Genomic DNA, 25,486 nt, shown 5'->3' with positions numbered 1-25,486 from the left:
ATGTAGCCTGTTATCGTGGAGTTCCGCAGGACCATTGAATCCTGAGTTGATCCGGGATATCGGGCACAACCATGTGTGATGAACTTGCTGGAGTCACATACCATCTGAACATTGACAGAGTGGTATAGCTTACAACTGAGGTACACCACCTCCATGGCACTTGGGACCACCAATTCCACATGGGTGCAGTTGAGGGCACAGATACAATTTGGCATGCCTGTCAGTGCATGGAAGCCAATTTTAGTGTCAAAGATCTCCTGGGCAGTCCGTGGTAGGGATATGTAGTCGCTTGAGTGCTTCAGGAGGGCATCCAGCACTTGGTTCAGCATGCGTGAAAAAATAGGTTGTGATATGCCATGCATCTGCCCTACTGTGTGCTGGTAGGTGCCTGTGGCCAGGAAGTGGAGCACAGACACTACCTTCAGTAGAGGGGAGATGGCGGTGCGGATTTCAATCAGGCTGACAATGTCGTCGTGTATCATGTCCACAATGGTGGTGATGGTGGCCCGGTCCAGGCGGTACAGGGTGTGTATCTGCTCAGGAGTTAGGTTGAATGGACTGGCTCTCATGTGAGGGATTGGTGGCTGTCTGTGTGGTACCACTGGATGCACTGGTGGGACTATCTGGGCCTGTCCCTGTAGCTGTTGCTCATGGAGTAGCAATGCAAGCATGACCTCCAGCCCCAATATCGCAACTGCAACTGGGATCATTTTGGAGTGGGAAGGGGTGTGGTGTATGGGTGTGCTCCTTTTGTGCTGAGCCAGAACACAGCACATTGCTATTAGCGGGCGATCCAGATGCCAGTCATGCCGGCATAGCGGTTCCCTAACTACTGCCTTCGAGATGCCGGTAGGTGCATGTTGGCGTGACTTGTGATGTCCTACTGTTAGCGGCATCCCGGTATTGCCTACCCGAAGGGCCGCATGCCCGCGCGCATGCAGTACAGAGGAGCACAGTCTCAGCGGTGATGCTGATACTGGGATGTCTATCCATAGTGGGCCGGAGTGGTATGCGGTGCCGGTTTTCCCTTACCGGCATCGTTTTTCCATTACCGCGAATCTCCTAATGAGGCCCAGTGTGTTCTATAGTTGAGTGCACTGGAGGTAACTGTTAGGGCTCATTTTCTACTTTCGGCTAGGTCAGAAAACAATCTTTTAGAGGAAGCAATAAGATCATAAACGGTCTGCCAACTGGACGCAAGTGAGAGAAGCTTGGAATGAGGAATTTTGGTTACAATTTTTAAAAAAAAGTTTAATTGGTTTCAAACTTATAGTACAGGAGAAACTTTTAACAGTTTAAAAGAAACAGAAACAGAACTTTTCAGGTCCAAGGGAATCCAACCAAAAATAGTCCTCTCCCTATCTTTATAATATATTTGTTTACAATGAAATCAGTCATAATTATTTCACAACTAAATTCATACCAATCACTGAGTTAATGAATTTGAGCATGGCTAAGATATGCCCCATTGTTTGACCAATCAGTAGCCAATCCCAATACTCTTCCACAGTTAAGGATCCCTTTGGATAATTTCCCATGTAATGTAATTGTTCCACATTTAGGCTTTTGCATTCATTGCAATGTGGTATAGTGATTCCACCTCTTCATTCCTCTTGCTGAAGCGACAAACATTATTTTCGATAACCACTCTGCTGGTGTTTGAATTTGATTTCTCTTGTGGGCATAATGTTCAAACGGCAACGAAAGAGAAGGTCTCTATAGAATGGCGAGGCGAATTTACATAAATACACGGAGGCTCATTTAAACCTTTTTTTTTCAATCCACCATTTAAATGAGTACAGAGTGATTGGTCTTGCTTCACATGTTTTTATCCATAGAGCTCTTTCCAATCGAGACTTTACTTTTAAAGGGTTTCCCCTTAACAACTCCAAGGTGTGTAATGTCTCCCATATCACTTTAGACCAGTGAGTTAACAGTTTTTCATTTGACTCATCATCTGGGCATAAGATAACAAGACAGAATAAGGAATGGGAGCATCCAACATAATGCACTTCCTGAAGAATGATATGTGCTTCCACAGCACGATGGAGGCCATTGATGGGAGGCGTAGCTCATGATGGATTTTGGCTGTAGATACGGGCAGCCTTAAAATCTTCCTCCAAAAATGGCCTTCCATTTGTGGCCATATTTTATGTTTAGATTTGGTAAAGTCTCTGCCCCATAAGTAAGGACTTGTATGACCTTTGGCCGATAAAAGGTCAGAATGGATATCATGGAGTAGGCCCCATAGTGTCTGTGGATGGGAATTCCTTGATTCGTCAAGGTTTGTAATTTCGTTTTCAACCAGGTCACATGAGCAATTTCATTAATATTTCTATACATTTTTACTCCCAGATACACAAATCTACAACGCCTAAGAGTAGGTCTTCTACCTTCCATGAGAAAGTTGTTATTTTCCTTTTCCTAGCATTTGCCATGACTAGAATTTGTTATTTCCTCACATTCATTATCATGCCATTGATGTTCAAATAGTTATTAAAGGCTGTTAATCTGCGCTGTAGCCCAATTTCTGTTTGGTCTAAGAAGACAATATCGTCTGCATGGAGGAGCAAAGGCAGCTCAAAACCATTCAGCTTAGGTGGAAATACACGAATATCGTTTTGTGTGATGCCTAGGTCCGATAAACACAGACTAAATAGGATGGGTGCAAGTGCACAACCCTGCTTGAGTCCACAAAATGTCTGGATTTTTCTAGACATCAGGACACCGGCTCCTCATCTGATCTGTATATAAGTGTCAGTATGCAGCGCTTGTATTGCCTTCTAAGATGTCAGCTGTTAACTCCATCGAAGGCCTGATGTAGATCTAGGAAACCCATATATATTGTGGTGTAGCTAACCAGCGTTCTCCATTTTAGCAGATTCAGAATGAATGCGTTTATAGATGTCCCCAACCCCTTTAGAAAGCCCGTTTGTCTAGGGTCAAGGATTCCCTTTGCAGTAGCCCATGCATTACGTTCCCGAAGGATCAAAGAGGTAAAAAGCATTCCTAGGGAGTCCGGAAGGGCGATAGGACAATAGTTCTTAGGGTCAGTGCTATCGCCCTTTTTAAACACGGGCACCACCCAGGCCTCTCTCCAGGATGTAGGTACCTGTCGATTAAACATCACCTGTTTAAATAAGGAGAAGGTGAATTTAGTCCAAGCCTCGGGGTTACTTTTAATCTCGCTGTTGGAGACCCCGTCAGGACCTGCAGCTCTAGATGAACTGAGCTTCCTGATCATAGACCTGGCTTCCTCCTCGTCAAATTTAAAAGACCAACCATTTCAGCTCCATCCCTTTAGTGTCAGAAGTGCAGCAGAGGGATCCTCAAATAGTTTGGTATAATATTTGACCCAGCTTTCTTCTGTCACGCCCCCTACCAATTGGTGTTTCTTATTACACACCCCATTGTTTATAAGGTCCCACAGATCGCGGGAGTTTTTCCCAGATACTGCAAGCAGCATTTTCTCAGCATTGTTTTGAACCAGGATGGATCTGTGACTTTTTAACCAGTTTGTATAAGCTTGCCTACATTTTTGGAGTAGGAGCTTCGAGGATAATGTGTTTATTCATCTCAGTTTCCTCACCTCCGTCCGATGGAGTCGGCGGACTTTCACGAGTTTAACACCATACATATGTTTAGGCGCTGGGTGTGGCAATCCATTTTTTCATGCTTTTTGTATGAAACCCTTTAGGGTCCATGCATATTCCACCAAATGCTCATCCCTGGCGATTTCTTGATCTAACCAATCAGCCAGGAGAGAAGTTTTTCCCAAGGGATTTTTTGCCTATTCAAGCCTTCATTGATCTCTACATGGGGACATCAATTTTGGTTTCAATGCTAAAATCTGGTTTCTCTCACAAATTGCCTGCTGTCACTCTATGAGAAGCACCTAGACTGCTCTGTAATATTATTGCAACAAAACTATATTTCTACATCCGGTCTTGTCAAATGGTAGATTTTAGATATGAAATATATGCAAGTGGTCCAGGCACATCTCATAAAAATGTTGAATAAAAATAACTCAACCCCCTTCTCATGGTTACACGTCTGGTGTTAGCAAGAGGCAAAAAGGAAATTATTCAAGTTACCATCTGCAACCAATGTACCTCCAATTGCTTGGGCTGAACACCATTAAAATATGTTAAAATCACAAGTGAAGTTTGCAAACTCTCCAGAGGCATAAACTCCTTGGTAGATTAATGACAGTTGGAGAAGGTTCTTGGAATCTTTGGTTGTGCATTCTTATGGTGGCTGACCCTGAACATTCATGTGTGGCAAGCAACAGTATTCCTCGTAGCTGCACATAGCAAGCACCTTTTATAACACATCAGTGGGACATACTGTTTACATCATTGCTGTTTGTGTAATTGTTCAAAATACCCAACGCTCCAAGAGTAAAACTGAGCATTCCAGCACATTATTGTCTTTGTGGTTGTGGTTTAGGCCATGGGACTTGCCAGCTTGCATTTAAGATAATGTAAAATGTTTTACTCTGTAGAGTTGGTTGGGCTGTACAATACATATGGACGTTTAAAATATAATTAATGTAAATATTACTTATAAACATCACTGTTTTTTTCATTGTGTGACATACTTTGCAGTTGGTTCTCCTGGTAGTACTGCTTGTGCAGCAGAATGTCATCAAAGCCACATGATAAACCCAGCAGGAATGCCATTTGCCTGCTTAGCACTGGGCAGCTGCTGCAAAGGTGGCTGAATGGATATCTTTATGGAACACCTTTATAGCCCTGAAACAGTGTGTCCCTTGGGCACACAGTTTTTGTTCTCACACTTCTATAATAATAATTATGTATTTCTTATGTAGCGCTACACACCCATGTTTATGTTTATGTTTTAATAATTTATATAGCATGCCAGGTACCCAAGGGCTTAAGGGCGCTGAACATAAAAGCAAACTGACTGACACAAAAAACATAAAGGTATCAGGAAAATCATAGCAATGAGGTCAAGAGAGGGCCATATCATTTAAAGGAGAGATCAGAGTCTAGGAGAAGAGAACAGTTTTCAACCCTTTCTTAAAAACCTCAGTAGATGCAGTAACCCTCAACGAAGGAGAAAGAGAATTCCATGCTGGACTTCTTGGTCTTAAATTGGGGAACATTGAGAATATTCAACTCATCAGATCTGAGGGTTCTGATGTTTTTCTTGGGGATGATAATTTATTTCAGATAAGCGGGCATAGTTCTGTGAACACATTTATGTCTCAGAGTGCTGAAATAACAGAAGACATTGTTATTGCATATAGTAGTACTCAATTTATCAACCTTGGAAGGATGAAAGGCTGAGTTGACCATGCCAGGATACGAAACTGCCACAGCAGGCTGTGCATAAATATCAGAGATGAGCGCTTAGCTCCTTGTGTTATCTGACTGTCTTTGGGTATCCTTTCACAGGTTTTTTTGATGCACTTATGCATTCAGATTTACTTTTCGCCATTTTAACTTCTCTAATGCTTGCAATTTTTGGGTGGCCACAGACCTCTGAAATGTGGGGCCAGGGAGGGAAATTATTGTTTGCTTTTGTACATCATTTTAGTGCCATCTGTGGGAACTCTGTGCTTGACTTAAGCATAGTCATGCGTTTAATGGTGTAAAATGATGCATCATGTTTAACCTTTACTTTTCTGAAGGGAAACCCCTAATTTCTGCAACAGTTTAAAAAATGCATGTTGTGTATTTGAAAATGAACGTGATTGCTTAACACTATGTATGTGTGTATTGATTGAATAACTCCAAAGATAATGTGAAGTGAAACCAATAAAACCAATGAGGTTTTGGCTGTTTTCCATACCAAAGAGCATTTTGGGTAGCTAAGAATGACCAAAGTGCTTCATATCTGTCATCTATGTCTGTGAGATCTGTGAGAGTTGTATGACTGAATCACTAAAAACCCAAAGCACACTGGATTTGGTACAAGTGTCCTTTTCTTTTTTCACAAAAGTCACCCTAACAATGAAGCATTTCTAAATGTTCAGCATATATAAAAGTTTGGCTTTAGCAGACTTCAGTTGTCAGAGTGGAATGACTGCTAACAGCCCTAAATAAGTTGCCGTGTTGTGCATTAGCCAGACTGGCTTTTCATTTTATAAAATGACAACAAGTGAATTGAAAATAAACTGCAATAAAATGCTGATCCTCTAGCAATCTGCAGCCCTAGGCCTGGGCCTAGTTGGCCTTGTTATAAATTACTCCAATCATGTCTAAGAATCTAACCAGATTGGAAAACATGTATCCAGACAAGATATATTACAAATCATGCACACTACCAGATCTAACACTGTCCAGATTTGACTAGTGGTTTAAATTTACTTCCATGCTTATCCATGGTCTGGAGACAGACATGCAATTCACTGCTGGCTTCTTTTGCCAATCTTATAATGGTACCCCTTTTCACTAATGGCACTGAGTTACTACTGCCACCATTTCCAAGATGGCGTAAGATACCTATCATGTCCAAATGTCTTTCCTTATTAGGACATGGCATTACTGGATAGTGTCTACGCCTGCTGTGATTCTTTCTGTAGTGCACTGTGTCTGAGCCCATCTCACCCTTTCTTATTTACTAATGTTTCCCAGACATGTTTCACCACATTCCCTCCACTATTCCTTGTTGTACCTCATCTGACCTCCATCAGCCCCAACACAAGGGAGTCACAGAGGAAAGAGCAGACTCATTTTAAGATAGATCTACTGACTGGAAAGTGTCCTTACTGCCATTAAACAAAAGAGCTACAATACTTGTCATCGACATTTAGAATATCAGCAGACACGCGATGCACACTCTGCCCCAATACAAGATCGTTTGTCTTAGTTAGCTGACCATATGTGATGTATTTAATTTTCCTCATCACGAGCAGGCCTTAAAATAAACTAATGGCACCTCTCAAGTCTCTCAATGATGTGCCATTAGATGGAAAATACACTGCCCATGCACATAGTTTTGGCATGGTGATGAAATTTGCTGTGTTTAAGCTTGTATATGCTTGCAAAGAATTAATGGATATGGCATTGGTGGTGTAGTAGTACTCTACACCACTTCACCTCTGAAAATTGAGTTGCCCTGGAATCTCGGTTCAAATCTCACCTTCACCAATATATTTTTTTAACAGCCTTGCTGTTTATGTTATTTGATCATATTTATTTGTTGTTTTCCCAGCAACAAATAGTACAACAAATAGATATACAATATTGGGTCAGACCATATTTATGCTTGGCGTGGCATTTAGCCTCATGACAATGGTATCTGACACCACTGGTGCAAAGTCTTTGGACATAGTCCAACCGAGGGTCAGCGTACCCAGGTTGTCACGGTTTATTACGCGGTCACACTCAACTCAGGGAGTTCATTTCCCCCTAATCAAGGTGGTGCACAACAACGCACCGTTAGTTTTTTAAGGTTCACTTTGGTGAGGCACCCAACACGCCTGGCACCCAACCCCAACAAAAACTCAGTGCCACAATGGACTAGGAACCAGGACGGTGTGTTTTCAGAATATAGAGGTATCAATTTAATTAAACCAATTTTGACACACAGACTAACATCATCCACCAATGCTGTGGCAACATAAGAACAACGATGACTTCCGTAATGGCACCAACACAGAGCTAATACTGAGATATGCAGTCACAATTTCCTGTAACTTTCTTTTCAAATCAGCCACCACTACTGAAAAGGAACACGTCAAAAAACACACTGATTGCTGATTTGGTTATAATACTTTTTCTTCCAGCAACCGCCACCCTCCAAACATCAATTAGACATGGCCCCTCTGAAATGAAGGCCAGTGGTAGAGAGTGGGAACACAATGGAAAAATACATTATGAGTGAAACAAAAGCAATTGGACACTTCGTTTTGCAACCCCTAAAAAAGATCAGGCAGGGCTTTGTGGTTTGGGTCAGAGCACAATGGGAAAAAAGGGGCAATTTTGTTTTTCCCACCACACATGCAAAGGAAATACAAGGCTTCACACTCTGATTTAAAATGAAGGGGATCAATGGGCAATTTTATTTTGCACCCTGCATCCTCACTTGGAAACAGGGTTTGTGATTAATTCTTTTGGCAAATCTTTATGTCTATACTGGCTCAAAACACACTTGGAAGAGCTAGTTAGTTTTTGAATGCTAACACAACACATCCTGTGATTTCTATAGGGTAATTAATTGATTTACTTTAATTAAACATGCTAAGGATCTACACAGACAAGCAGGATATTTTGCTATGAGGAACTAACTAAAACAATGCTTGAAAATGCAGGGCCTACACAATCTATGTGTTTTGGGATAATTTTACTTTCAGGAGAGGCCTTGTAATGGGTATCAAGGAACAGCAGGGCACCTCTGGGAGAGAAAGGGTGTCAGTCAAGGATAGTCCCCTCTGACTCCTCCACGGGGTCCCAGTCAGCTTCTATGTGTCCTGGTCCCTGTCTCCAATGCAGGATTTGGGGCCTCTCTGCTTGAGTGTTTCTCGCAAGAGTTCAGCAGCCGGTTACCTCCCGGAATAAGTGGAAAAAGCCCATTTTGGATACAGATTCTTCTTTGTTTACTCAGGAGCCGTATCAGTGAAAAGTATGCCACTTCATAGTTCCCGTGTTAATTTTTGCCTTCACCCTTATACCAACTTCCAAATCTCTCAGAATCAAGGGAAGGCCTAAATCAGATTTTCATTAATAACTTCTGTTATGTTTATCAAACAAAAACTTTTGCCATGGTTCAAAGGGGGTTACTGTCACCTTTAATACAAGTCTGGAATGATATACACTGTCCCGTTTATACAATAATATGTATTTTTCGATTAACTAAACTCCAGCCTTTCCTGTGTTCCCTTAAGTTTCATTTCTCCTTAAGCATGCGATCAGCCAGAGGCTGACTCATGTTTATCTCTGACTGTCCCTTAGTGGCATTGTAATGGCCCTGGCTGCAAATCTAATGTACATTTTATGGGAGTTGTGACCTCAGAGTCACTTCTGCTGAAAGAAGAGGCATGGCGTTATCGATTTCCACTGTGGTTTAAATCTAGGCAGTGTATTTCTTCTTATTTTTTCAAGCAATGGATCTGATTGATGGTTGACAACCAGACCTCCCTCTCCAGGACCAGCAGAGAAAAGGTGTTGGTGGTAAGTTTCATTTTCAAGAGAAAATTAATGGCTGCATGTACAATTCTGAAAGAATGACTTTTAAACGCACACACAACGCATTTTACATGAAATTTTATAAGGCACCTCAGCCTTATATCCATATATAATGTACTTCTTTACTCTCACAGTTGCAAAAGACATGAGTATCACTTCTGGATTGTCCATATGTAAAGTGCAGTTATATGAGAAAACCATGCTCAAACTCTGAAAGCCTATTAGGCACATCTCTCTGCATAATGTCATTTGGATGAGGAAAAAGGAAGTTCTTTTATTTCTTATAATTGCAATACACTTGGTTTCACTTGAGATTACTGGGGCACAATCTGGTATTACATTGAAGATAATGTACACACTGCGTTCTGTCTCCTTAAGTAAAAAGTGTAGCTTTCCATGGATTTAGTAAAACAGCATTTTCAGTCACATGTCTTTCTTTTCCTTGTGAAATGCAATGCGCATATCTTTGCACTTTTGAAATTTAAGCCCACTTTCTTTCCTTTAAGATTTCCGCCTGTCTTTAGTTCAATAGGCCTCATGTCTGACATCACAATTTCTGGTCTGGCTTTAGACTTCAATGGGACTTTACACATCACTCTGGCCTCTTTATTTCTGGCATTCAGGGGCTACATTTCACCCCACAAGGTTCAGAACCACTTGACAACAAACACCCCCTTTTTACTTTCTTTAACAAAGAAAATTCAGATAAATAAATGTTGTGCATGTTTTATTGTTTTTAGTGAGAAAATAGTCACAAAGCACTGATGTTTTTTTAAACTTTTCTTTCATTTGGATTATTTCAGGCTATATATAACATAATGTATTCAGCAGGGAAAACGTGGTCATGGTCAATCTTCTGACCACCAGCAGAATATAACACCCCACCACGGCCATATGGCCTGTATTCAACCCGCTATTCCAGCACCTGCAAGGATACATGTCATGTGGAATGGGTCACACATGGTGTTGTCTCAAGTTTTATGTAAGTCAAGCTTTCAACTGTATAGTAATACCAACTTGCAGAGCCCTTCTGATATGGAGTCATGTGCATTTCTCCTGCAAAGAGCCACATACTTTAGGTCTTTGGCCTTTTAATACTTACATAGCTCAGTAGTTACACTGTTTGGCAGTTATTATAATGTTACAACATAGACACAATGCCTCTGGTGTGGAATTATAACGCCAGCCAATGGCGTGTACCAAACTGTGTTACTTGTGCAGTTGGCTATGGAGAATGATTTTTACTGCTGACTTGAGACATAGGCCAAACTCATTCTAATAAGCAGTATGTGTGTACCATCCTCTTAACGTTATTATGGTTTTGGAGGATAATAGGGCATGGTGCAGTAAAGGTGGGCACTGAATGCACCATACTAAAGATTTACTTGTGGGAGTGCTAGGTACTGGTGAAATTGGCAAATGTTTTTTGACTGCAACCCCCATCTGCCCTAAACAGCAAAGTAAATGGGAAGGGATGAAGGAAGTTTTAGTCCAAAACATCTCGTGAGCCAAGCCCTAATTTGTATGGTTCATGAGGGGGTGTTTAGCCCCCGTGTGATCATGTTGCCTAGTGTACCCCTGATTGTAAGTAATGACAATTATCTGTCACCATCTCAGTACATGTGCTCCAAACCAATCCAGATAACATGAAAAAATAAATGCACAAATAAACATGCCTGCATTCGTTAAGGGCCATAGGTGTGTGTGTGTGTGGTGTGTTAGGGAGAGTCAGTGACGTGTTGTGGAATGTTGTGTGTTGTCAAAAGGTGGGAATGAGAGAGAGGCTTGCTTGAATAAATGTGCCGGATTACATGGGGCTTCAGTGCTGACACAAGTAAGTGGGGATGCAACAGCAGTGATGCATGTCATAGGCACACTCCCACTATTTGATGTATCTTGGCTTTAATGTTCTGGGAGTTATCCTCCATCAATACTGCTTGGACAAAGGATAGACTTTGAAGCTCAAATTAAGAGAGAGAGAGAAGTCTTGTAGTTCGACACATCAATGTTGATTGGTTGTACTATTCTTGATAGTGTTCAAATGTGACCAACATATTTGGGGAGAATACAGTCCATCTTTCCATAACATTTGTTTGTGCCATCTTCCTTCAAAGCCACATATTTCTTTTTAGGGTGTGCACATACCACTGTATCTTGTGCAAATCGGTAACCATTTTCTGTAGCCAAGAGTATAGCAGGTGATTGCAGCCCTGCAATTGATGGACATCCCTGCACTTTAACAAGCTCAGCCCATCCCTAAGATGTGGGCAGGTTCTGATGCCCTCTCCTTTCTCTGCTCCACTATGTCATCCACTGACATATTGTGCACCACAACATCATTGCTGAAATTGTAGGCAGGTTGGACTGGCCCCTGACCTGTCTGCCACTCCATGGGGTTGTCCATTGGCAATACCTTCCCAAGTCAATGGCCAGCACTGGTAGGGGCAACCGAGATGATGACACCAAGGAAAAGAATCACACATAATGTTAATTGTATGGGTCCTCACAAATTGGAAGAACGCCACAAACAGTACCTCCATACAGTACCAAACTTCACAGCATCAGACCCTTCCAATGCCAAGAGAAAATTGAGTACAGCCACATAATGGGAAGGAACTGGCTATAATGGTCAGAACACGCCACATAGTACTGCTCGCCCATACATAAATGTGAAATGTAATAGGTTACACTAGGGGAACAGTCAAGAAAGCAATTGACTTTACAAGGAAGCAACTTGTCCTAGGCATTGAGGAGGTCCTTGACCTTTGCTGGAGGGGCTCAGGTTTTCTTGGGCCATCATCTTAGGTGATCTCTTTTATTTCAGGCAGTACATCAAGCTGCAACATGATCTGTCGATAAAGGAGCACATTTCATGTTGTATTCTATATTGCTTGTTATGGAAGCTGTTAGTCTTCATTTACAGATAGATGCCTTTGTTCTGGCTTCAACTGGCAGTATTTGTGCAGCTGCCAATCTCTCAATGTTAAGGGCTACATGGGCCATGTTCAACTAAACAGATCTATCATGCACATTCCCAATATTTGCCTGTTTAAAGTGCTGCCATGGTAGGGCAGGGGTTCCCATTGATGACCCCAATTCACCCTCAGGAAAGGTATTTCAGTACACTTGAGCTGCAAAACAGCTCAAGGTTCCCTTGACAGATTTGATGGCCTGGCATTCAGTCTGATGTTCATGGGTGGATGAAGCAGGTGAGGTCAGTGAATTTGTAAGTGAGCAGTGATTTTAAAGACTCTGAATCTGGTGTTGGTACCCATCCAGCTGTGCCGGACATGTTTGCATCGAGAAGGACAGATTCTCAGGTAAAAGCTTTAAGTGGTTTGTTAAGAGTGCCAATCTGAAATGCTAAAAGAGATGGCGCACCTCGTGAGGCGAAAGCTGACACAAGCTCACATAAATAAATCTACAGATGGCAGTTAAAGGATTTCAGGACCAAAAGGCAAATCAGAAAATATTATGGGGAATGACTGTTGTCTGGACACCTATGGCACAGGCCTGCTACCTGCGGCTCTATAGATGCTTTGGAATACAATTTCCATGATCACTTGCTACAGACTATGATGGCTTATGTGGATGGGAGTTATAGTTCAACACATATGGAGAGACACACGTAGCAGAACCCTGTGGGCTGAGAAGGACATTTGCATCACTCTCTCATTTATTTATTCAGATTTATTTAAAGCACACGTCAGCCCGTGGGCATCGTGGCGCTGTTACATGAAGACATACATAATCTGGTTACAGTGGAAGGAAGATGGTTACAAAGCAATTTTCATTACAGGACACATTTCGTATCAGACGTATGCGAGCTAGTGTAGGTGAAGGAGGGATGAAGTTAGTTGAATAGAGTGGTTTTGAGGGATTTACGAAAGGAGTACAGCGATGGTTCTGCTCTGAGTGAGTTGGGGAGGGCAGTCCAGAGCTTAGGTGCTATGTGTGGGAAGCCAATGCTGCCGGCTTTGGCTCTTCTTACAGTGGGTACTCGGAGTTGGTTGGCGTGATGGCTTCTTCTGGGACGGATGGAGGAGTTCTTTGTTATAGTTTCAGATAGGTAGGGGGGTGCTGTGTGATTGATGCACTTGTGTGTGAGAGTGAGGATTTTAAAGTTGATTCTTTCCTTGACTGGGAGCCAATGGATGAGTCTTCTGGCCTGTGAAATATGGTCAGTTTTTGGGATGTGTAGTGCAGCGCGGACGGCGTTATTTTGCACTATTTGGAGCCTGCTTAGGTTTTTTGTCGATGTGCCTGCCAGGAGGGCGTTGCAGTAGTCCAGTCTGGCTCCTATAGTAGCTCTGGCTATGGAGAGGCAGTTGGGTGTGGTAAGGTAGGGTTTTATGGCATAAATGAGTTTGGTGGTCAGAGCAGAAGCTGAGGCGATGGCGCTGGTTTGTCTGGTCATAGAGAGTGTTGCATCAATGTAGACTCCTAATGTCTTGACAGCAGATGCGACAGGTATGCTAATACTGTCGATAATCATGTGAGAATAATCAGGGCTGAGTTTAGTTAGTGTTTCACTGGGGGCAAGGATGATGATTTCAGTTTTGTCTCCGTTTAGGCAGAGACCATTGATAGCCATCCAGGTTTGGATAGTGGAGTAGATTTTGAGGAGGGCTTCTGAGTCTAGGTCGTAGTCTCCGGAGAGGGGGAGGAGAACTTGCGTGTCATCTGCGTAGTTTGTGTAGGCTATGTTGAGGGAATCCAATAAGTCAAAGAGGGGTTTAGTGAATAGGTTATAAAGGGTCGGTGCAGTGCAAGACCCTTGTGTGACTCCACAACGTATAGTGGTTGGGGGGGCACTTTCCTGGTCAGAGTACACTTTCATGGCCCTACCTTCAAGGAGGGATGTGATCCAAGTGGTTTCCTTGTGAGAGAAGTGCGCAGCATTGAAGAGGTGAGATGTGAGAATGCTGTGGTCGACCAGGTCAAATGCAGCAGAGAGGTCGAGCAGTAGGAGGAGAGCAGGTTTGCCTGTTTCCATTATTTTTTTAATATGATTCTTTAGATCTAGAAGGGCAGTTTCAGTCCCATGGCCTTTGCGGAAACCTGATTGTCTTTTTCCTAGGATGGTGTTGGTTTCCAGGTAGTGTTGGATTTGATTGTGTGCAGCTTTGTCTAGGATTTTGAGGAGAAAGGGGACAGTGGTGATGGGGCGATAGTTATTAGGGGAGGAAGGGTCGAGAGAGGGTTTTTTCAGGAGCGGGTGAACCCATGCTTCTTTTAGGCATTGTGGTACAGTTCCAGGTGCGAAAGAAGCATTGTTTAAAGCCGTGATGATGGGGGTGAGAGATTCTGAGCACTCTTTGATTAAGGAGGGTGGGCAGCCATCCCCTTTGGAGGTGGAAGGTTTTATTTTTTTGAGGATGTCCTTGACTTCCGTCTCTGAGACTTCTCTGAAAGCAAAAAGGGGTGTTTGTGAGAGAGAGTTGTTAGTGGGAGGTGTGAGCGAGCAGGTGTGGGTGTTGAGAGCCTTGTGTTGGGAGGCTATTTTGTCTTGGAGTGTTTTAACTTTATTGAGGAGGGCAGTCTGGATGCCTGTGCACCATGCTTCATCCTTGATGATTTCGTCTGGGCTGGAGGCAGGTGTGGTGAGTTCTTTGAATATGGAGAATATTTCTCTTGATTTGGAGCTGGCATTAGTGACTCTCTGGTTGTAGGTTTCGGATTTAGCGTGGAATATGGCTTTTTTGTAAGTCAATGAGATCTCTTTGAAATCTTTAAGCGAGGATTGGTTAGGCGCTGCTTGCCATCTGGATAGAGCTTCGTGTTTCTTGGTGCGAAGGTCAGATAGTTCTTCAGTGAACCAAGAGTTGCAGTGCATTGATTTTATCCCTTTTTTTTCTTCTAGAGGGGCAATGAGTTTGATGGCTTGAGTGAGTGTGCTGGAGTAGATGTTGGCTAGAGAGGTAGGGTCATGGGTAAATGGAGGCTTGAGTTCAGGGATATCGAGGAGAGGGGCGAGATTGGAAGCAGTGAGTTTTTTGGGCATGGTAGGAATGGAGAATTGAATGAAGTAATGATCCGTCCATGGTAGGGCCGAGATGGAGGTAATTGCAGATGAGCAGTTGTGATCAGCTAGCCAGACAATGGATCTGCCTTTGTTATGAGTGGGTGCAGTCATTTTGTGTTCGAACCCCATGTTTGATAGTTCTTTGGCTAAATTTGCGGCTGCTTTGTCCTTCGGGTCAGATAAGCCCAGGTTAATGTCCCCTAGAGGATGCTTTTGGTGGTGCGTTTGAGGTTGTTGCCTATGTTTTGGAGGAGTTGCTTTTGGTAGTCAAGGGGTGATCCTGGAGGTCTGTAGGTGATAAAGAAGTTTATGGTGCAGTTAGGTGAGAGGGTGTAACGCTCACCTGATTCCCGTAGAGGCGCCGGTCTTGACTGGGCGTATACCGTATCTTCAAAGGTGATGTGTAACACACGGCTGGCTCTTTGGGCTGGACCTCTGTGCACTGTATGTCTGACTCGAAGGGTAAGATGTCTGCAGATAGAAAATATGGGATTAATGAACTGGGTTATTGAATGTCTCTCTCTTCCTCCCTTTCTCGTCTCTTGTAGAACCCCGAAGGTTAACGCTCTCACCTTAGGTAAGTGAACGCCGTGCTCTCCATCTGCCTCGGGGCAGGGTGCTGTAACCAGTTTCTTCACTGGATAAGGGGAGCAGGCCTCTTGACTTCAGAGGACTGCTGTCTGTCGTTTACTGCACGAACGGTAAGTTTCGAGTAATTCTAATGTCTTTAAAGTCTTTAGTAATGATATCTCTTGTTTTGCAGGGTTCCGGCGATGGTGGATGGCGGGCTGAAGTGAGTTGAAGATGGAGCCCGTGTGATGAATAGAAGCGCCTGGAAGCACGTAAGTAAGCGCTTGTTGCCTGCTTCACGATGCGCTCTAACTGTCTTTTTATTTTGCAGGTATAAGTTCGGAGCGGCTGCAGGGTGCCGGAATACCCACTGGGTTAGATGTGGAAAGGAGTAATGGCACGTGAGTATTAAAGTTCCCCAATGTCTTTAAACGCACCTTGTTTTGTCTTGCAGATGCGGGATGCAGCGCCGAAGGCCTCCGGAGCGTGCGAAGAGTTGGTAAGCTTTTGTCTTTCAGATGCCGGAATGCAGTGTGAAGACCTCCGGAGCGCACGAAGAGTAGGTAAGCCTTTGTCCTTCAGATGTCGGAATGCAGTGCGAGGCGTTGGTGACAGCCGATGGACCAGGTAAGTGAAGAGCTGTCACTGAAGACCGTAATGCTAACCTGTACTTTCTTGTCTTTATAGGTGTTGCTGAAGACTGGATTCAGGATGGGAAGCCTTTTTCCTTAGGCCCAGGATCAGATGCAGAAGACACGATGAGCGTTCTGCTGCAGAGGATGCAGAATAACGCAAAGCAAGATTCATCCATCGGGTGTGGTTTAAATAGCCTCCTGTAGTGCTTAGGTGTCTCCTTCCACAGCCACGATTAGGTAAGAAAAGAGTTCCTGCTTTCCAGAAGAGTTCCAGTGTTCTGAACCTAGGGAGTGGCTCCTGCCCCACCCAACAGGAAAAGTAGTTCCAAACAGAAGAGGATCAGAGGCTCAACTGGCAGGCAAGCAAGCAGCATGGTCTGCTGCAGGTAAGTCCACCCAAGCATTATGAGCCCGGCGCTTCCAGCGCTGGGACTGGGCATATTTATGAGCCTGGTGCCAGTGGCGCCAGGACTGGGTCCAAAAGGTCCCAATTGGGACTGGTTGGCACTCGGAACCTGGGTTATGGATCTGCTTCCAAGGGAGTTGGGAAAACCCTGACCTTTTGGAAGCAGAGATCATGACAGTACCCCCCCTCAAGGCCCCTCCCAAACCGGGCTTCTCCGGGGGTTTTGGCTTGTCAGGAAATGTTCGGTGAAATCTTTTGATTAGGCGAGGAGCGTGGACATATTCAGCAGGTTCCCAGGATCGCTCTTGGGGGCCGTAGCCTTTCCAGTCAATTAGGTAAAATAGTTTAGATTTGGAGATCTTGGAGTCCAGAATGCTTTTGACTTCAAACTCGAGTTCTCCATCAACTAGGATAGGTTTTGGAGATTTAGTTAGTCGGGTTTGAGGTTGCACAGGTTTTAATAGAGAGACGTGGAAGACCGGATGTATCTTCATGTGCGGGGGCAAGTCCAACTTGACTGCTACTGGGTTTACTATGGTAGTGATGGAATAGGGACCAAGGTATCTTGGGTTGAATGTGCGTGGCCCTTTTACAGGTAGATATTTGATGGATAACCAGACTTGATCCCCTACTTGATATTGAGGGGCTTCCTTCCGATGTTGATCTGCTCCTTTCTTGTATTGTTCTTTAGCCCTTTGAAGGTGAGAAACAGCTTCCTTAAAGGCTTGGGTGATTGTAGAATGCAGGTAGTCTACTGCTGGTGTTTCAAGATCTTGGAGGGGATCCAACTCCGAGGTTCGAGGGTGACTGCCGTACAAAAGAAAAAACGGGGTTTTCCCAGTTCCTGAATGGACAGAGTTATTGTAGGCATATTCGGCTATCCAAAGGATGTCTTTCCAAGTTTTTTCAGTTTGTTGCAGCATGCAGCGTAAATACTGTTCCAGAGTTTGATTGGTCCTCTCGGTTTGTCCGTCGGTCTGAGGGTGGTGACTGGTCGATAGTCTCACATCAATTTGAGCCGACCGACAGCAACTTCGCCAAAAATGAGAAATAAATTGACTACCTCGATCCGAAATTAGAACCGAAGGAAAACCGTGCAGTCGGACGATGTTTTCGAGAAATTCTCGGGCCAGAGTTGCTGCTGTTGGCAAGCCTTTGAGCGGAATGAAATGCGCCATCTTGGAGAATAAGTCCACGATTACTAGAATCGTATTTTATCCGGAGCATGGAGGTAGATCGGTGATAAAGTCCATAGAAAGCGTATGCCAAGGGCGAGGTGGGATGTCAATAGGGCGTAAGAGGCCTGCAGGTCTTTCCTTTTGACTCTTGTTTTGGGCGCATACTCCACAGGACATTATAAAGTCTCTGATATCTTTTTTCCAAGACGGCCACCAGAAGTAGCGCTTGATCTTTTCTGAGGTCTTGGCTATACCGGGATGTCCTTCCATTAAAGAATCGTGATAACAAGAGATTACTTTTTTCTGTAAATCTGTGCTGGGTAGGTATAATCGTTCTTGGAAATACAATAAGTTGTCCTTTACTGCAAAGTCCTTTCCCTGCAGATGCCAATTCTGTATGTCTGCTGGAGTTACAAGTTGCCTGGCTTTATCCTTAACTTCCTCTATGGATTGTGTGGCGATTACACCCAGAATTCTTTGTTCGGGAATGATTGGTACAGGTTTAGGGTTGATCAAGTGTTCTTCCACTCCCATCCCAGAAAGGGCATCAGCTTTACCGTTTTTTGTACCAGGTCGATAGGTAATTATGAAGTCAAACTCGGCAAAGAATAATGCCCAACGGAGTTTTCTAGAGGATTGGGCTTTTGCGGTTTTCAGATATTGCAGGTTTCGGTGATCCGTAATCACAGTAACGGTGTGTCGGGCCCCCAGCAGATAATGCCGCCAAGCCTTAAAGGCAGACTTGATAGCCAGAAGTTCCTTGTCAGTAATCGTGTAATTGATTTTAGGAGGCGAGAATTTGCGGGACCAAAATGCCACGGGATGCAACTGATTGGTTACCGGGTCCTTTTGTGATAGAACTGCCCCCATGGCAAGGCTTGAAGCATCAGTTTCCACGATGTAGGGGAGTTCGGGGCGAGGGTGTTTTAAGATTGGTGCAGAGATAAATTTAGTCTTCAAATCCTGGAAAGCTTGTTCCGCCTCGGTAGACCATTCAAAACGTTTGTTTTTCTTTAACAAGGCAGTGATGGGCTGGACTATTCGGGAGAATTCGGGGATAAACCTGCGGTAAAAGTTAGCGAAGCCTAACATGCTTTGCACACCTTTTACGGAGGATGGTGATGGCCATTTGAGAACTGCATCGACCTTCTTTGAATCCATACGCACTCCGCCAGGTGATAATATGAATCCCAAGAATTCAACTTCAGTCACGTTGAAAACACATTTTTCCAACTTAGCGAAAAGTTTGTGTTGACGCAATCTTTCGAGGACCATTTTCACGTGTTTCCGATGTTCAGATTCCGATGAGGAATAAACGAGGATGTCGTCAATGTAAACAACAACACACACATCTATGAGCTCTCTGAGGACATCGTTCATAAAATATTGAAAGGCGGCCGGGGCATTGCAAAGTCCGAAGGGCATGACCTGATATTCAAATAGCCCATACTTGGTGCGGAAGGCCGTCTTCCATTCATCGCCCTCTTTTACTCGTACCAAGTGGTAAGCTCCTCTAAGATCTAGCTTTGTATATATGCATGCTTTTCTGACTTGGTCCAGGAGTTCAGGGATCAAAGGTAACGGATATCTATTCTTAACGGTGATCTGGTTCAGGGAGCGATAATCTATACAAGTTCTAAGGTCTCCTTCCTTTTTTGGAACGAAGAACAAAGCTGAAGAAGCAGGAGACTTGGAAGGACGAATAAACCCATTTGCCAGGTATTGATCCAGGTATTGTCGAAGGTGAAGGTTCTCAGGCTCGGTGAGGGCATAAATTCTACTACAAGGAGGAGTAGATCCAGGTATCAGGTCTATCTGGCAGTCATAAGACCTATGAGGAGGTAGAGAGTTAGCCTGATCCTTCCGGAAAACATCTTGGTATTCTAGGTATTCGGGAGGTAACTGGGGAGTCTCTGAAGAAATTGCTGCCAGTGCAACACCAGGTGGAGGGTGACAAGTAGAGACACATTCTGGAAACTGGACCGTTCTTGCTCGCCAATCGATCAGAGGATTGTGTTTCTCTAACCAAGGTATTCCTAGAATAATCTGAAACTGAGGGGCCTTGATCACATCGAACACGATCTTCTCATGGTGTCCATCTTGACTTACTAGCGTCACTTCTTGAGTGGTATGCGTTACTGGCCCGGAGGCTATCTCCGTACCATCCACCGTAGTAATGACGTCCTTTACAGCCTTGGGACAAAGAGTTAGATTCATCCTCAAAACCATTTCATGATCCACATAATTGCCGATGGCACCGCTGTCGACGTAAGCTTCAATTGCATGTAATCGATCCGGATTATCAGGGCTAATGAGGACCATAGGTATCACGAAATGCGAGGTCACGGAACTGGTTTTCACGCTCGGCAAGAGGACCTCTATTCTTGTCGGGCGAGGTCGTTTCCCTGCTCAGAGTTTGTAACTTTGGTAACTGCAGCTCCTACTGCCTTCTTGGCAGGTTTCACCGGACAGTCTCGAAGAAAGTGCCCTGAGTTTCCGCAATAGAGGCATAATTGCAACTGTTTTCTCCTTTCCCGCTCCTTTTGTGTTAGAGGACCTTTCAGACCCCCTATTTGCATGGGTTCCCCAGAGTCTACTCCTTTGGAAGGAGTTGGCGGTTTGGAAAATACTCGAGCATCAAACTTGGAACGATCGGCCTTCCTGTTCTGCAGTCTGTGATCTATTTGAACGACTAAGTCTATATAGTCCGAACAATCTTGTGGGGGATTCACTACTTGGGCTAACACATCTTTGAGCTCTCCACGTAGACCTCTATAAAACAGCGTAATCCTTTTGTCCTCAGGCCATTGAGTTTCCACTATCAGTCTGTTGAAAGACGCAATATAAGCCAAAAGGTCTTGATTACCTTGTCGCAACGAAAGAAGCTCATTGTCCAAGGCCTGCCCCTGTGAATGTCTTGCGAACAGTTTTTCCATACTGAGCTGAAAAGCTTGAAAATCATGGAGGACCGGATCATCTTGATTTACTAGAGGGATCGACCAGTCTGCCGCATTGCCACTAAGGTAGGAAAGCACGAAAGCTACTTTAGCTTGATCAGTTGGAAAGGCTGCTGGCCGGCATAAGAAATGCAACCGGCACTGATTGATAAATACTGCAAACCTCTTTGGGTCACCAGAAAATCGTTCGGGCGGAGCCAGAGGTACATTCCCAGGTAGGTTGATCTGCACTGGATTCATAGAGGATGTAGAAGGAAGATTTCCCCCAGATGCGGGTAACGGGGTCTGTCCGGCTTGTGACTGTAGCAATTGTCTAGCGAGATCATCTGTTCGCTCCTTGGAAATAATCAGTTCCCTTCTTAGAGCGTTCGTTTCCTGACGGGCTGCATGCACTTCTGCCCTTAGTTCCCCAAGTAACTGGGCTAGTTGGTCGGTATCCGAGGTTTCTATAGCGCCTGGACGGGAGTTTTGTGGTTGGCTTTGCGTTCTGTAACGCTCACCTGATTCCCGTAGAGGCGCCGGTCTTGACTGGGCGTGTACCGTATCTTCAAAGGTGATGTGTAACACACGGCTGGCTCTTTGGGCTGGACCTCTGTGCACTGTATGTCTGACTCGAAGGGTAAGATGTCTGCAGATAGAAAATATGGGATTAATGAACTGGGTTATTGAATGTCTCTCTCTTCCTCCCTTTCTCGTCTCTTGTAGAACCCCGAAGGTTAACGCTCTCACCTTAGGTAAGTGAACGCCGTGCTCTCCATCTGCCTCGGGGCAGGGTGCTGTAACCAGTTTCTTCACTGGATAAGGGGAGCAGGCCTCTTGACTTCAGAGGACTGCTGTCTGTCGTTTACTGCACGAACAGTAAGTTTCGAGTAATTCTAATGTCTTTAAAGTCTTTAGTAATGATGTCTCTTGTTTTGCAGGGTTCCGGCGATGGTGGATGGCGGGCTGAAGTGAGTTGAAGATGGAGCCCGTGTGATGAATAGAAGCGTCTGGAAGCACGTAAGTAAGCGCTTGTTGCCTGCTTCACGTTGCGCTCTAACTGTCTTTTTATTTTGCAGGTATAAGTTCGGAGCGGCTGCAGGGTGCCGGAATACCCACTGGGTTAGATGTGGAAAGGAGTAATGGCACGTGAGTATTAAAGTTCCCCAATGTCTTTAAACGCACCTTGTTTTGTCTTGCAGATGCGGGATGCAGCGCCGAAGGCCTCCGGAGCGTGCGAAGAGTTGGGAAGCTTTTGTCTTTCAGATGCCGGAATGCAGTGTGAAGACCTCCGGAGCGCACGAAGAGTAGGTAAGCCTTTGTCCTTCAGATGTCGGAATGCAGCGCGAGGCGTTGGTGACAGCCGATGGACCAGGTAAGTGAAGAGCTGTCACTGAAGACCGTAATGCTAACCTGTTCTTTCTTGTCTTTATAGGTGTTGCTGAAGACTGGATTCAGGATGGTAAGCCTTTTTCCTTAGGCCCAGGATCAGATGCAGAAGACACGATGAGCGTTCTGCTGCAGAGGATGCAGAATAACGCAAAGCAAGATTCATCCATCGGGTGTGGTTTAAATAGCCTCCTGTAGTGCTTAGGTATCTCCTTCCACAGCCACGCCTAGGTAAGAAAAGAGTTCCTGCTTTCCAGAAGAGTTCCAGTGTTCTGAACCTAGGGAGTGGCTCCTGCCCCACCCAACAGGAAAAGTAGTTCCAAACAGAAGAGGATCAGAGGCTCAACTGGCAGGCAAGCAAGCAGCATGGTCTGCTGCAGGTAAGTCCACCCAAGCATTATGAGCCCGGCGCTTCCAGCGCTGGGACTGGGCATATTTATGAGCCTGGTGCCAGTGGCGCCAGGACTGGGTCCAAAAGGTCCCAATTGGGACTGGTTGGCACTCGGAACCTGGGTTATGGATCTGCTTCCAAGGGAGTTGGGAAAACCCTGACCTTTTGGAAGCAGAGATCATGACAGAGGGCTAGTTTAGCAGTGAGGAGATCAGCGTTGTTGTCCCATTGTTGATTACACATTCTTATGGCGAGGGTGTCTTTGAAGATGAGGGCGACGCCGCAACCACCTTTAGAGTTTTTACAGTTCTGTCTGAGGATAGTATAGTTTTCAGGGAGTGCAAGGTGGATGGATGGACTGGAGGCTTCATGGAGCCAGGTTTCGGATATGGCAAGTTAGTCAAGATTGTGGGTGGTGATAAGGTCATTGATTTCAATGGCGTGGGCGTGGACAGAGCGCGCATTGATGAGAGCACATCTTAAGTCTGGTCGTAGAGTGTGTGTGTTGGCGTTGGGGATGCTGGTGGTGGACGCTGCATGTTTGGGTATGTGAGGCTGGGGCGTGATAGATGCAGCATGGTGGGTGCTGGGGTAATGAGCGTGGTAAGAGAGATGAGGCTGGGCGGCTGATGCATGGGTGCGAGAGCTGAGTCTGTTGTTCCTAAGGAGTGTGGAGGGTGGGGTGCTGCGGCGAGCTAGGAGGTGTTTGGTGCCTGTTCTTAGTCTACAGAGCCTGAGGTGGAGTGGGTGATGTCCGATCGGAATGGTGGTTGAGTGTGCATTGGGGTGCAGATGATGGTGTGGTGTGTATGAGGTCAGATGGTGAGGTAGGGCATGGGTGAGCATGCTGGTCTGGGTGCGCAGGCGGCATGCTGCAGATGGCCAGAAGGGAGAGGGATATGATGAAGATGGATGAAGAGGAAGGGAGGTGCGTAGGCGCTTTGGGGTGTGTGCCAAGGGGCTGCATTTGTAGACAGCAGATGTACAGGCAGGTAGACAATAACACCGTTGGTCAGGGCCTCTAGGGGCAGGTAATAACAGGCAATAACACAATAGATCAGGGCCGCTAGGGGCAGGCAATAACACAATAGATCAGGGCCGCCTGGGGCAGGCAATAACACAATAGATCAGGGCCGCTAGGGGCAGGCAATAACACAATAGATCAGGGCCGCTAGGGGCAGGCAGTTAACACAATAGATCAGGGCCACCAGGGGCAGGCAGTTGACACAATAGATCAGGGACACCAGGGTCAGGCAGTTAACACAATAGATCAGGGCCGCTAGGGGCAGGCAATAACACAATAGATCAGGGCCGCTAGCGGCAGGCAGTTAACACAATAGATCAGGGCCGCTAGAGGGAGGCAGTTAACACAATAGATCAGGGCCACGAGGGGCAGGCAGTTGACACAATAGATCAGGGCCGCTAGGGGCAGGCAGTTAACACAATAGATCAGGGCCGCTAGGGGCAGGCAGTTAACACAATAGATCAGGGCCGCTAGGGGCAGTGTGTGCTGTGAATAAAGCATGCAGGATACAACTATATGCCCAAAGTCAAGTATTGGGGTTCACATCAATCACTTATCCTAAGTGGCAACAAAATATGAGTCTACTTAAAAATATAGGTGCACCAATAATCTTCATAGTGAGACAAAATATAGCAAACACAAGTTTAACGACCAAGCTCATTTACAGTGTATATACAATATATCTATCTTGAAAAAGGCCATCAAAGAAACCACTCATACATAACTGTCATGATGCCCGCTCCCGGGGAGCCAGTTCAAGCCCGGTGTCCCCGAAAGCGGACATCCAGTCCCCAAGGAAGGACCCAGCAACCCCATATAGGGGCCCTTTGGACAGTGTCCTGGCGCCTATGGCGCCAGGCTCATAAAAGACATCAGTCCTGGCGCCATAGGCGCTAGGCTCATTATGGGAATGCTTGGGTGCACTTACCTGATGCAGACCATGCTGCAGGATCCCAGCCTCCTTGAGGTCTGAAAGGAACTACTTTACCTGTGGGACTAATTTACCATCCGGGCGTGGTCGGGGAAGGATACATACCTGATTGGAGGAAGGATACATACCTGGAACTTCTTCCAAGGCTATTTAAACCCCACCCGAACAGCCACACGTGCTTCACGTTGTTCTGCATCTAGCAGCTGGACGTACACCGTGTCTGCTCCTGCATCTTGACTTCTGCCACGCCTGCCAGCATCCTGCATCACCTGCAAAGGAAGAGAAGAAGAGAACAGAAGAAGGAAAAGTCCTTACCTGCTAAATCCGCATCCCGGAGACATCTCGCCGACAATCCTGAAAAGGAAGACTTTAATTCAAAAGCTCATTGCGTCGATCGCTGCAGCGCCGTATTCCACTCACCTTCACAGGGCGCCTCCATGTTCAGCAGCGATCATACGGATTCGCAGTCACGCCCCAGAGCCTAGGGAGAAAGACACCAGAACAAAAGGTGAGAGAGAGAAGGGAATAAGGAAAGCTAAATCTCCATGTTAAGACTTACCTGTTGATTCATTCCCTCTTCATTTCGGGTCCGCGCCGCATCCTGGCATTTCCGGACCCCGGCCCCTAAGGGGAAAAAGCGACATCAGCGTTAATGAGCGAATGAAAAGACATTACCAAAAAACGCTCATTAAAGACTTACCTGATTTCTACAAGGATTTCACCTCTCATCTCGGGTCGGTGCCTGTTCCCTGGCATTCCGTACCCTGGCCCCTATGGGGAAAAAGACACTAGCATTAGTACATTAATGCATCGACACAAGGGGAACATCTTATCAAAAAACTTACC

This window comes from Ambystoma mexicanum, chromosome 4q, assembly GCF_040938575.1.
Source record: "Ambystoma mexicanum isolate Mex_15411 chromosome 4q, UKY_AmexF1_1, whole genome shotgun sequence".
In the NCBI taxonomy this organism is placed as follows: Eukaryota; Metazoa; Chordata; class Amphibia; order Caudata; family Ambystomatidae; genus Ambystoma; species Ambystoma mexicanum.
This window is presented reverse-complemented; position numbering follows the sequence as displayed.